This window comes from Vulpes vulpes, chromosome 13 (assembly GCF_048418805.1).
Source record: "Vulpes vulpes isolate BD-2025 chromosome 13, VulVul3, whole genome shotgun sequence".
Classification (NCBI taxonomy): domain Eukaryota; kingdom Metazoa; phylum Chordata; class Mammalia; order Carnivora; family Canidae; genus Vulpes; species Vulpes vulpes.
This window is the reverse complement of record NC_132792.1, coordinates 154,030,744-154,044,603: the sequence shown is the minus strand read 5'-3', so window position 1 is coordinate 154,044,603 and position 13,860 is coordinate 154,030,744.

Below are 13,860 nucleotides of genomic sequence, written 5' to 3'. Positions count from 1 at the left end.
TCCCTCCGATGCATTGTCTGGAGGTTGGAGGGCTGGATCCCATGGCCTGATCAAACCCCAAAGGGAGAGCATGGAGTTTCCTAAATTGGCGGCGGGGGGTGGGGGGGGTGGGGGGGGTGGGGGGGTGGATATTCACACTGCAGAGGTTTAAAGAAGCAGGACGTCTAGCAGGTAAGACGGAACTGCAGCTCTAGAGAACAAGGAGCCAATGCTATTCAATGGGATCGATCCCTGAGGGCACTTCTTTTGAATAATTTGACTTTTCTGTTTTTTTCTCTCGAACTATGGTTCCAATTACATTTAGCCAAGAGTTTTTATTGTTGATATCAATTTTGTTTTTTGTCTTTTTATTTTTTTATTTTTTTTAAAGATTTAATTTATTTATTCTTGAGAGACAGAGAGAGAGGCAGAGACACACAGGCAGAGGGAGAAGCAGGCTCCATGCTGGGAGCCTGATGTGGGACTCGATTCTGGGAATCCAGGGTCACACCCTGAGCCAAAGGCAGGCGCTCAACCACTGAGCCACCCAGGAATCTCCCTTTGCATGTCTTTTTAATTTCCTCTTACATAATAGGATTTCTGTGTGTACCCTCAACTCTTCAGAAACATTTGATGTGTCCAAATAGCTTTGTCTGCAGTTTTATACTTTATTTTATTTTTTTTAAAGTAGGCTCCATGCCCAATGTGGGGCTTGAACTCAAAACTCTGAGAGCAAGAGTTGCATGTTCTACCAACTGAGCCAGCCAGGCCTCCCTGTATTGGGATAACTTTACATGATGGTAATGTTGCAGGTAATAAGTGGATGGAGAACTTTTTTAGAAAGTTCAGTGTATGAAAATTAAGGGTATCAGAAAGAAAAATGGGGAAGTAATGGGCAAGAGACTATCCATCAGGAAAGGAAAGAATAAAGACAGAAGCTGAGAGGGGGTAGAAAGTCGAGGGATCAGTGATTTGGAGGTCTCAGAGAGGACAAACAACAGCAGATTGGGAGTGACTGATTCAAGGTCATGTTCAAAGTCTGACATCTGAAAAAATGTTTTTAGAGCTGGAGTAATTTCAGGTGACGACAAGTTCCAGAATGCATCTGTGGAAAGGGTTGGCTGCAACAGAAGAAGTCATTGGAAATGACTATGTCAAGGAAATTAATGCCCCGAATGTCAAACATGGATATGATGTCACACAGAAAAACGGGTGGGATATTGGATGGAGAAGACTGTGAGGATGCCAAAGTCTTCAACAAATCAAGATCTGTGGCAAAGAGAGGTTTGCAGCTGATGATGAGCAGAAGGCATGGAGCAGTGTTGCTAAATGGAACCATCTCCACCAGGGAGGGAAATGTTTCCATCCGTGGGTGGAAAAGAAATTATCTGAAACTATAGTGCAGAACAAGCATGTTGTTTACTAATAGAAACCACAGAATTGGTGAGGTTGGGTATTTTTAACTTTTTCTTTAAAAAGAATAATTTAAATGCAAAATGAATTAGCATCTTGTAAATAGTATACAATTTGTTCTCTTGCTTATGTATTTTCTTAAGTCATGTTTGCTGACTGTTGAGTTCACCCTAGTTTGAGGCTGTCCGTTGTTCTTCTCTGTGCCTGGTGGACCGGTTTACTTGTTTGTACAGCCCTGTAATATACTATGATGAAACCTATAATGTACTACACCCAGGTCCTTGTGACTCACAATTCTTGGGAAAGATGGAGAGAAATTAAATCATTCATTTATGGCTAAGTAATCTAATATATTATGATTATAATAATTGAGTTGAGTTACTATGTGAGTTGGGTTACTATGTACATAAGCCCTGAAACAGAAAGTACTAATGAAAGGAGAGACTTGAAGCAAATTTCTGTCCTTGACAGATTCAGTCATTTATACGTTTATTATCTCTTACACATGATGCACTCCTAGATAAACTTAGTTGCTAGGGGCATAGAGGTGATTAACTCTTGATCTTTCTCCTTGAGAGGCCATGGTCTAGTGGCAGAAATAATAACAGATCTTTGTTAAAGGCTGTAATAGAACATTGTACAAAGTGTTATGAATGTCTCCATGGGAAGACTGTGGAGAATTTCCTGAAGCTGACAACAGTTAGTCTGCATCTTAGCTAAAGGCCTAGTAGTTGAGGTGGAAAAGAGCACACAGCCGATAAAAAGAACCGGAAGTTCAGCTGGGCTTTAGGTATGTGGTATAGGTATGTGGAGGGGAATAGTAGGTTGTATCAATGGGAGGGTATGGAGAAAGCCAGTCCTGAAGGGCCTTGAATGCCATGCTAAGGAGTTTGGATTCTAATCTATAGAAAATCAAGGCCACGTAGGATTTCACGTTTTTGTTTTGTTTTTCTTTTCTTAGATGGGAATGCTGGCAACATGGATTGAGAAGAGTAGGGATGAGGGTTGGGAGAATTCAAGGCCAGAAGATCAGTCAAGAGATTACTACAAAAGAAAAAAGTACAGTTGTGTGGTAAAGGAAAAGAGAGGAGACTAGAAGATGTTTAGAAGGTAGAACTCCTAGGACTTGGTGACGGAAATGTACATTGAGAACAAGAGGAAAGCATAGGATTTCCAGGATGACTTCAAGAATCTGGTCCAGGTTTACTTGGTGTTCTGTGGGGTCCATCAGTTATGATTAGAAACACTGGAGGAGATGAAACTTTGGTTGCAAAATAAAGAAGAAGAGGTGAGAGTTGGGAGGGATTAGGGAGGGAGATGCAAACAACACTTTCACAGGACTGATTTGAGAGGATTCTAAGAATTCCCAGCAGTGGCCTCCATTAAGTAGTGGTTCTGCGAGTCTGGACCTCAGGAGAGAGTTCAGGCTGAAAGCACGAGATAGAGGTCAGTGTCTGGGTTCTCACTGAGGCCATGAAAGAAGATCCTCAACAGAATGCACAGAGCACATAGATGCCCAGCCTGAGGGACCAGAGATGAACTTTCCAGCATCCATGAATCAGACACAAATGAAACTACTTTTTCCCTTTAATTTCCTTCTTGCTACTTTGAAGATTGTCTTTGTTGGAAAAGAAAAAAAAAAGAAAAGAGAAAGAATTGTTTCCTTATCAACACGAGTAGGACGGGAGTGGGTGCTGCTGCAGACTCAGATAAGACACACTCATCACCACGATGAGAGACAATGGGAGTGATGGAGAGCATGTTATCACCCAGGAAACAGCCCCATGCCACTCCAGGCAGTCTCTGTGTTGCCTAATCTTCTAATAGGTCAAGAAGAAGTGTAAACATGGTGTTTTTGTTTTTTGTTTTTTTTTAATCTCCCGTTTTTGTTTATTTTTTGTATTTTTTATTGGAGTTCGATTTGCCAACGTATAGTATGACACCCAGTGCTCATCCGTCAAGTGCCCCCCTCATTGCCCGTCACCCAATCACCCCATCCTCCCGCCCACCTCCACTTTCACTACCCCTTGTTCGTTTTGTACCAACATATTTGTTGTACCAGCGACAAATCAGAGAAGCACAGTGTGTTCACAGAGGGGCAGTAGTGTGGCTCACATCAGGCCTTATTGTATTAGCACACAGTCTACACTATAGGGACATATTCAGACCCTCAGTCGTTGTCTCCATCATTCAAAACATGGTGTTTTGTAGGAAATTTTCAGACTAAAAAAAAAAAAAAAAAAAAAACCCTGTGAGTGAATTCCTGTATGTATCAATAGGTGTTGAGCATCGACTGTGTGCCGGTGCCATTGTGGGGCCTGCAGACTTTGCTGTGAGTTAGAGGAGGCAACAATCCCTTTCCTGGGTGAAGTTTATATTTAAGCACAGGGACACATAAAGTAAACAAAGGAAATGAGGAAAATACATAGTATGTTCGTTGGAGAGGCAAGCGTAGAAGACACAGAAAGCGGGAGTGTGGGATGGATAATGTCGGAGTGGGCTGCAGTGTCAAGTAGGGTAGCAGAGACGGGCCTTCCTGAGAAAAGGTCTGAGTAAAGGCTTTAAGGAAGCAAAGGAGCCAGCCACTCCGATAACCACTTCCATATTTACATGAAAGAGAACAATAAATCTCCAAAGTAGGACTTTGCCCAGTGAGTTCAAAGAGGCCGGTGCAGCAGACACAGTGACACTTCGAGGAAGAGTCTGGAACGATAAGGGGAGAAGTAAGGAGGAGAGGCTGCTACTGTTTTTTTTTTTTTTTCTTTAAGATTTAATCTATTTATTCATGAAAGACACAGAGAGAGGGGCAGAGACACAGGCAGAGGGAGAAGCAGGCTCCCTGTGGGGAGCCCAACGTAGGACTCGATCCCAGGACCCCAGGACCCCAACCTGAGCTGAAGGCAGATGCTCAAGCATGGAGCCACCTAGGTGCTACTGGGTCTTTGTCGGCCACGGTGAAGGTCTGGGCCGTTGTCGTGGGTGAGATGGGGAGCCAGTGGTCCTTCTGAGCTGAGGAGAGACTCCATGCTTGCTATGGTGAAGGTGAACTTCCACAGAGTCGGGGCAGGAAAAGGAGACCTGAGACCACCCTACTGCAGAAACTCAGGCTGCAAGTGTCAAGACTGCTAAGGGAACCCAGAGGCAGATTTGGGATGTATTTGGAGGTCAAGACAACAGAATCTGCCACTAGATCCTCCACAGGGTGTGAAAGAAAGTGAGGCATCCAGTAAGACTCCCCGGATTTGGTGAGAGGGGAAACAATTGCTGGAAGAATGCTCTAGAGCAGGAGCCGTAGGATGGGACCTGGGGCCTGAGTGGAGGCCACAGCGCACAGAGGCCATAGTGCACAGAGGCCAGAGTGTGAGCATTGAGAGCAGGCCGCAGGCCGCGTCCATTACCTGCTCATCCCGAAAACCCACGGGGCACCCTGTATCCTCCACAGCAGAAAAAGACATCCTTTGGAAATACGATCAATATTCAGATTTTCATCTATGTAAATAAACATTGCCAAACTAAAGCTGCCACCTCAAGGTGGGACCTTGAGGGACTCATGCTCTGGAAATGAGCAGGATTTCGCGGGATTTGCCTCCAAGAAAGAAAATGAGTGGGATTTTGGCTCCAAGAAAGAAAAACCAAATTGACTTTGCATTGCCTCATCCACACTAGAGCTTGCATTTCTTTTACACATTTTGGTCTCAGCCCATGAGGAATAGGTAGCGACATCATTTCAGCTACCAGATTAAAACAACCGATGCTTCTCAACTTGATTCATTAAATACATGCTGTTACCGTCTCAGAAAAGTTCTTAATTTGGAGCCCCTTTTGGAAGCTTAGACTCATCACATGTTTGAGATGGTGTAAACTTCAACTGGAAGTACAAACTTTAGTGCACAGATGGAGCACCCGTGATCGCTGGCAACCCTCCTGGATTGGCTGGCTTAGAGAAGGAAGGAAGGCTCCCCGTGGAGGCCTATCACTTCATCCACAGGGACTGCTCACCTCAAAAGGCCAGCCACCCCCGTTCCTGGCACAGACTGGAGGCATGATAAATAGTTGCTAAATCAATACATAAAAATTAACTGTCTTCTCCTGAAGCACTGCTACGTCCATTAGATCCTAGAATGTGAATTAGCATTTTTATGTGTGTGTGATTTTATTGAAAAACATGACTAGACCTCGAAGAATGTCTTTCTTTCTTTCTTTCTTTCTTTCTTTCTTCTTTCTTTCTTTCTTTCTTTCTTTCTTTCTTCCTTCCTTCCTTTCTTTCTTCTTTCCTTCTTTCTTTCTTAAAATAGTTTTTATTTTAATTTCAGTTAATTAACATATAGAATTATATTAGTTTCAGGTGTACAATATAGTGATTTGACACTTCCATACATCACCCTGTGGCCATCATGATTTTCTTTTATAAGTCACAGGTTAATGGGCTTTTCGGACGACAAATATTGATGCATTTTGGTTATTTTATTTTATTTAAAATCAATTAATTCACATATAGTGTATTATTAGTTTCAGAGGTACAGTTTAGTGATTCATCAGCTGCATGTAACACCCAGTGCTCATTACGTCACAGGCTCTCCTTACTGTCCATCACCCTGTTGCCTCACCCCCCCCCCCCCACAGTCCTCCCTCCCCAGCGACCCTCAGTTTGTTTTCTAGAGTTAAGAGTCTCTCATGGTTTGTCTCCCTGTCTGATTTGCATTTTAGGTCACATTTGGGATAAGAACAGCCCACTCTCCAAGCCATGTAAAAGGAAAGAGCTGATTTACAGTTTGCCTTACTTGCTGGGTGTGTTTTTTTTCCTCCCTTAGGAACAAAGATTTTTCAACTTATACTTCTGTTCCACGTTTTAAATTGACATCCAGTGTTTTTTCCAAGGTTACTAGCCAGATGCTGAATAAATATTGGCTGATAAATTGGTCTCTGTTCCTTAGGTAATAATAGCATCCCATGAGACAGTGAAGCCATAAATACATATATTGACAGGGACTTCTGGCTTAAAATGACGAAAAATGAATATTCATATTTATTTCTACTCTCCCCAAATTCCACTAAAATGACAGTAATTTTTCCAAAGGCATAGGAACACAAGACGATGGGTAAGGAGATGCAGGAAGGTGTTTGAATGGTTATTGATTTAGCAGAGAGGAGAAACTTAATTGCCTGCTTAGGGAGGAGCCCGTCTTTTATGCTGAAGAACCTCATACAGGCTGAGAATTGGGGGCTCCAAGAACCTCTGAAAATGAGATGTTGATGGGATGAGAGTTGGACTGAAAATGGGAGAACATGTTGAAAGGCTATGTAAAGTAGCTGGATCCCAAGGACTCTTCACATACTCAGAGCATCCAGGTGTCTACCCTGTAGGAGGCAGGGGGTGTTAAAGGAAAAATCAAATCAGAGTAATTCTCATCTCTAGGATACCAAGGGGAAAGATTTTCAAACCAGAAAGTATGGAACAGGTATTATTAAAATGCAGTTAAATTGTAAGAAGTTCAAGTAGAGTATCTGCTTTTTAAAAAATAAGTTCACATTACTAGAGTCAATCAGCTTACACCCCAGAATAATCAAATACTTCACAATAATGATCTTGAATCAGCTGGTAGGATTTCTCGTAAAATGAAAATGAAGATTTCTAGAATGATAGTAATATATGCTCAATACAGGAAATAGAAGAAAAAGAAAACATTTCATAATCCGTTACAAATTTACTTGTATACATAACTAAATAATTACATAACATTCAGTAATGCGAGCATAGGTATTTAACCAAATACCACCGCATTCTTTAAAAAGATTAATTTATTTATTGTGGTCGGGGGGTGGGGTGGCCGAGGGCGAGAAAGTCAAGCAGACCCCATGCTGAGCACTGACCTGATTTGGGGCTCAATCCCAGGACCTTGAGATTCCGACCTGAGCCGAAATCAAGAGTCAGAGGCTTAATGGACTGAGCCACCCAGACACTTCCCACCCCCCAAATAGAACGGTCTTTAAGCACCTGCTAAATTTTCTTGTTTCATAGTATAATCTTTTTGCTTGAAATCTTTTTTCTATATTGCAAATTATTTTCTTAGTCTAGTTTCCTAGATAAAAATCTTTAAGCAAAACAATGGGCAGTGAAATAAATGACCATTTAAACATAACTTCTATTTACATGGGGATCAAACAGTTAAACAGAAAAACCTTAGCAAGGTGACAAAATGACCGTTTCTTAACCACACTGCTGCCCCTGAGGACAAACGATAATGACTCTCGGGAAATTAACCAGAGCATAGAAACCATCCAAGGAAGCAAACTAAGGTTGATAATTAGCACCAAAAGCACACTATATTTATATCTATATTTGTGCGTTTGGGGGTTGCATTTAAATTTATGTATATCGTATCTGCATTTAAGCTAAGAGTTATAGTACATTCTGAAATACAGGTGCAATTTTTCTTAGTTCATCACATTGTTGTCTTAAAATTCTGAATTCATAGGAACAGCAGACATTATTAAGAAGAGATATCTGAGCCAGTTAGTAGCCTCTGATATCTGCGCCAGTTAGTAGCTCCTGGCACTAGTAGTGAAAATTTCGCCAAGTGAGCACTGGCGCCTGCAGGGATCAGCTTTTCATTCTGCAGGGCCTTGTGGAGTGTGAGTGGCATGGTGCACAAAGCACAAAATCCACGGTCAGATGATTTGGGTTCAAGTTTTGTGATGATCATTACCAGATGTATGACTTTGGGCTAGTTAGGTAATGCTGGAAATTCGGTTGGGAGATGGTCCTAATATCTTCCTCACAGACTGGACCTGAGATTAGCTGGGACTTTAGTGGAAAACGCCCCAGAAGCAACACAATTCTGACCTTCGCTGTCAGCCTTTCCATCCTCCGTATTATCCTGGCACGAGACTTAGCAGGGATTCACTGAGCAAGGGAGGGGTCATTAGGAAAAGAGTCAACAGCTCTCCTCCCTAGCTCTGAAAACAGCACCAGCAACTCAGATGGAGTGGCAAGAGCAGACTGGGGTCAACACCATATGGGTCGTGGAATCTCCTTGGTTCCTATTTGGTGGAAAGTCACCCTGGAAGTTCCCACGGTTGTCCTGGTAATGGTGAGTGCTCCAGTTCGACCCTGTGCCTCTCAGAATATAGTAAACGACCAGGGTCATACCATCCAAAGCAAAAGGTTGATCTAACATGCTTATAATTGTTTTTGTCCTATTAATTTCCTTGTATCTATGCTACAATTCAGTTTTGGGGAAGTCAGCAACACCCGCTAATCTTGTTCCATATAGGCTAAGACTATTTCACAAGCAACATCAACACTATTTACAACCGACCTACTAAATTAGAGGAGCCTACGGGGGAAAGAACGTTGGACTGTGCTGTGCTTGGTGTAATGACTTAACTTGGTTCTGTTGTAGCTACAGCCCACAAGCTCCAGAACTGAAGTCTTCGATTTCATTTTCTGGTCTTTAATCCACTTGATGGAGGTGTAATTTACATAAAACAAACGGAAACATTAATTTTTTTTTTTTGAGGATGGTTGACCCACAATGTTACATGAGTTTTAGGGGTGTGACTAGTGATTCAACAAGTTTATACATTATGCTGTGCTTATCACAGGCGTAGCTGCTGTCACCATGTAATGCCATTACAATATCACTGACTGTATCCCTTATGGGTTTCACTGCCGTGACTCTCTCATTTCGTAACTGGAAGTCTGTACCTTTCACTCCCCTTCACCCATTTTGCTCATCCTCCCACCCTGACCCCCCTGGCAACCATCAGTTTGTTCTCTGTATTTATAGTTCTAATTCTGCTTTTTGTATATTCTTTTTTTTTTTTTCAGATTCCACATTTAAGTGAAATCATATGGTAAGTGTATTTCTCAGTCTGACTCATTTCACTAAGCATAATACCCTCTGGATCCAGCCATGTTGTCACAAATGGCACAGTCTCGGCCTTTTTTTATGGCTGCATGCTAGAGAGTAAAAGACACCAAGATAAATGAGACAATATACTTGCCTCAATAAGTTCAGATCTCCCTGGGATGTACACTTGTGCCTCAGTTAGCCTATATGTGGCAGCATAAACAAAAAAAGCACCATCAAGGAGAGTGCAAGTGCCCTGAGACCCAAGGATAGGAGGGAGAAAGAAAGGGTATCCCAGAAATCTAGAGGTGGAGGTGGTCGTTTCCTCCTCTTGAGGAAAAGAGGAGCATTATCAAGGCTAATTCAAATCGTTGTTTGTTTGAGGCAAAGTGTCTTCTTCATAGCAGCTTGTTTGACTTTGTACAAGAAAGGGCAATTTATCCCGTGGAAGTGCTCGTCATTTGGGTAAATGACTTCTATTTGACAGCTGAAAGAAAAGTGGTAGGAAAATATTTACCCACTAATGAATACTCTCGAGACATACCAAGGAAACATTTAGCCTTAATTATGCACCAACAACTATTACGGGACACGTGTCGTGGAAGGAGCATAATTTCAGAGCTACTTAGACCTGGGTTCAAATCTTGGCTTTGTTATAGCTACATCTTCGAACTCATCACTTCCTCTTCGAATGTCTGTTTCGTTAAGCAAAAGTGGACATTGTACGGGGCTACTCATGGCATCGATGTAACGGGTGAGCAGGAAGCTAGGGCCCAGAGTAAGAGCACAATGGTACGTGATCCTTAAACGCAAATTTCTTTCCTCTCTCCTCATCCTTGTGTGATTCTCACGAGTGTAATTTGGCTTCTTAATTTGAAAGATCATAAATCAAAGCCAACAAATGCAGATGGACGACAGTGGAGGGAGGGAAAGAGGACAACGTGTAAACAAATCTGGAACTTTGCAAATGATCTAATCTTTGCCAAAGAACATATTCCGCTGGGTGGGGAAAGACTAGACGAGTAAGTGAATGATCTCAACACTATTAGCAGCTCCTCCAGAGACTCTCTACTTCTTTTATAGATTTTTCAGATTCTGCGTCATGACATGTCCCTTTTTATAGGTTACGTGAGAAAGTGTTCATCCATGTCAGGCATTGCCATCAATTATTGCTAATATTTATTGAGCATTCACTGTGGGCCAAGCCACATACCAAATACTTTACATACATTATGTCCAATTTATCCTTCACAGAAACTCTAGGAGGTGGGTAATACTATCATATCAGTTTTACGAAGGAGGAATGTGTGGTACAGAGCACTTTGAAAACCAGGCCACACAGAAAGTAAGGGAGCAATGGAGTCAGTATTTTTTTTGAAGATTTTATTTATTTATTCACGAGAGACACACACAGAGAGAGAGGCAGAGACACAGGCAGAGGGAGAAGCAGGCTGCATGCAGGGAGCCCCATGTGGGATCCGATCCCGGGACCCTGGGATCAGGATCCAAGCCCAAGGGAGACATTCAACCACATTCAGGGCCACCCAGGCACCCCTGGAGTCAGTATTTGACACTAAGTCAGTTTGACTCCCAAACTCTCCCACTCTGTGCCCGTGCTGTATTGTCACTCATGTCACACACACACTCCAAGCACTCACATTTACACACACACACATATGCCGCACACACAGGCATATATACATACAGTATACACACACATGCATGAATACACACACACACACACACACACACACAACTCCCACACAAGTTTTCTGGCTCCTGCCACCACTTTCTCCACTTTGGCAAACATCCGCTCCAATCTCAGAAAATTAGGGCTTGGCAAAGAAACATATGCCTATGTGAGTCAGGCATTACACTTGGGTTGGTCACTGAGCCTTTCCTCGATGCCATCGCATCAGGAGGAAATGTCACACGGCAGGGAGCCTGCTTCTCCCTCTGCCTGTGTCTCTGACTCTCTGTATGTATCCCTCATGAATAAATAAATAAAATCTTTTAAAAAATACACCACTTATTCTGCACAGTTGAGTACAACTGCCCTCATTTACAGCTGCATGGCAAAAATACCTCAATAAAAAGTTTTGGGTTTTTTTGTTGTTGTTTTTTTTTCCCTCGGCCGCGTTAAGATCACTTGGGAATCATTCTAGGCTGAGTTCTGAATGCATATATGAAGTAGAGTGATCCCTTAGACTGGAGGACTGACAGGCACACTTTGGTAATGTAGAGGAAGGGCCTGGGTCTGATGTTGTAAGCAAGGGAGCCTTCCCGGAGGAGGCGATGCCCGAGCAGTGTAACAGGAGCTAAATCTCTAAGCGCAGCTCCACCCGACCAAGCCTCGTGGTTTGGACCTAGTTACTTAACTTCCCTAAACACCAGTTGCTTCACCTATAACTAGAGTGATAATATTTGGTTCGAAGTTTGGTATCCCGGGTTTTCAGGAAATTGCATTATCTCCTTTTCTTTTTCCACTCCTCTCTCCTTCCCCTTTATTGTCTATACTCAGATGTGGGGGGTTGCCTCTTGGAGTTTCGATTACACTCTTTCCCTTGGCCACCCTGCCCACAGCCATGTCTCACCCAGGCGCTAGCTCAGTGCCCCTGTGGGCCCATCTCACGCTGTTTATCCGCACACAGACACCTGCCAAGGCATTTCACATTCAGCCAGTGTGCAGCCAAATTTGTTATTTCTTCTCTAAATTAGCTCCTGACTTTGGAATGGATAGTTCTTCTGCGTAGGGCCCTGGGTCTCACAGACACTAAACCTCTGAGTCATCCTTAACCCTCCTTTTTTTCTTCCTTGTTCCTTATCTAATCACTCACTAAATTCTGTGGGTTCTTCAAAACATCTTGGGTCAGAACAGGCAGGGACACTTATGTGGTTGTAGTAATTGTGTCAGGGGTTTTGTACAGCAACAAGACTGTGTCTTTTCTTTTTTTTTTTTTAAGATTTTGTCATTTATTCATGAAAGACACAGAGAGAGAGGCGCTAACATAGGCAGAGGGAGAAGTAGGCTCCCTGTGGGGAGCCTGATGTGGGACTCGAACCCAGGTCCCAGGACATGACCTAAGCCAAAGGCATAGAGGCTCAACCACTGAGCCACCCAGGTGTCCCAAGACTGTGTCTTTATTATAGATTTATTAATTTGAAAACCAAAATTAAAGACATTTCTATTCTCTAAACTTCACAGCCTGGACTACTGCACAGTTGGTAAAATTGGTTTTTCCTGAGAGCGTCACTCCCACTGCAGCATCCTGCACACGACCTTCACGCTAACCTTGAACTTCCCTGCTTAAGATCTCCAACAGTCCTTCGGTGCTTCTGAGTAACAGAAAAGGAAGAAACCTTGTGTTTAAAGCTCTCACGTCTCTCGCCAGCCTATTTCTCAGCCTCCACAACCCCTTCTTCCATTGCTCTAGTTCACTCCTCTACGTTCTCCCTTAACCCTCTTACTATTCTTGGAATCAACTGACCTTCTCCTGACTGCAAATATATGCTCATACCATTCTTATCACCTTTCATATTTTTTCCCTATTGCACTGATGTTCATTTATGACATTTAGCTGAATCACTAGGCCTTGGCCTCCTCCACCCCAAATGCCATGGTCTTTTCTCTTTTTAATCCCCCACACCGCATGGTTGTGGCATTCTTGTACCGTTCATCACACAAGAGCTCCCTAGTAGATTATAGATTCTTGAGCACAAGCATTGGCACATCCTTCATGTGCCTCTGAATACTGTGTGCTCTCCAATTACTAAAAGTCTTTGATTTAGTCAATGTGTGGTTCCTGGGACAGGGGGAGAGCCGTGTTCCCTAACCTCTGCCAAAGTCATAGACCTATTTGCTATTTTTTAAAAACAGTTTTTGACCCAGTTACATACACTTATTGTTTTGGAATTGGAAAGCTCTATAGAGACCATCTCAGCCCCATACTCTTTTTTTTTTTTTTTTTTTGTCACTGTAGGAATAAGGCTTTAATGGGTAGAGTGGCTCACCGAGAACACACAGCTAGATTTTGGAGGATCAAGTTTGAAGACCCAGGTCAACTGCAGACACCGGAAGCAGATGGGTTCCCAAAGCACCTAACTCAGCATCCTCTAACACACAAGAAACCTTTGCCAACTGGGTCCAATAAAAAGAATGTAGTAGGGTACAATTGGAGACGTATAGATTTTAAAATCAGACAAACTCGGTGTTGACTTGGGCCTGGTCACTTATTAGCTGCGTGGATTTTGGAAAATGACTATTATCAAGAACAGAATATTTTGGAAAGTGAATGTGTAGAGAGAACTTAGCATAGCTAAACTGAGGGCTAGAGATTTTTTGTCAAAATGCACTTTCCAGAGCTGCTTGTTTTCCTGGATAAAAAGGTATTATATTCACCTAATAAACACGTAGAGAGCTCTACTGAGCTTTGAAGTTAAGTCTTCCACAGCTCCATAACTAGCCTTGACCTTCAGCTCTTTCCCATGATGCCACCCTGCCTTTCACACCAATTCTGTGAGCTCAAGCGGGAATGAAGACTGCCTACCTATAATGGTTGGGCAGAAAAGAATGGTGGTGGAGGTCATAGACTCTTAAGGAGAATAAACAAAGATC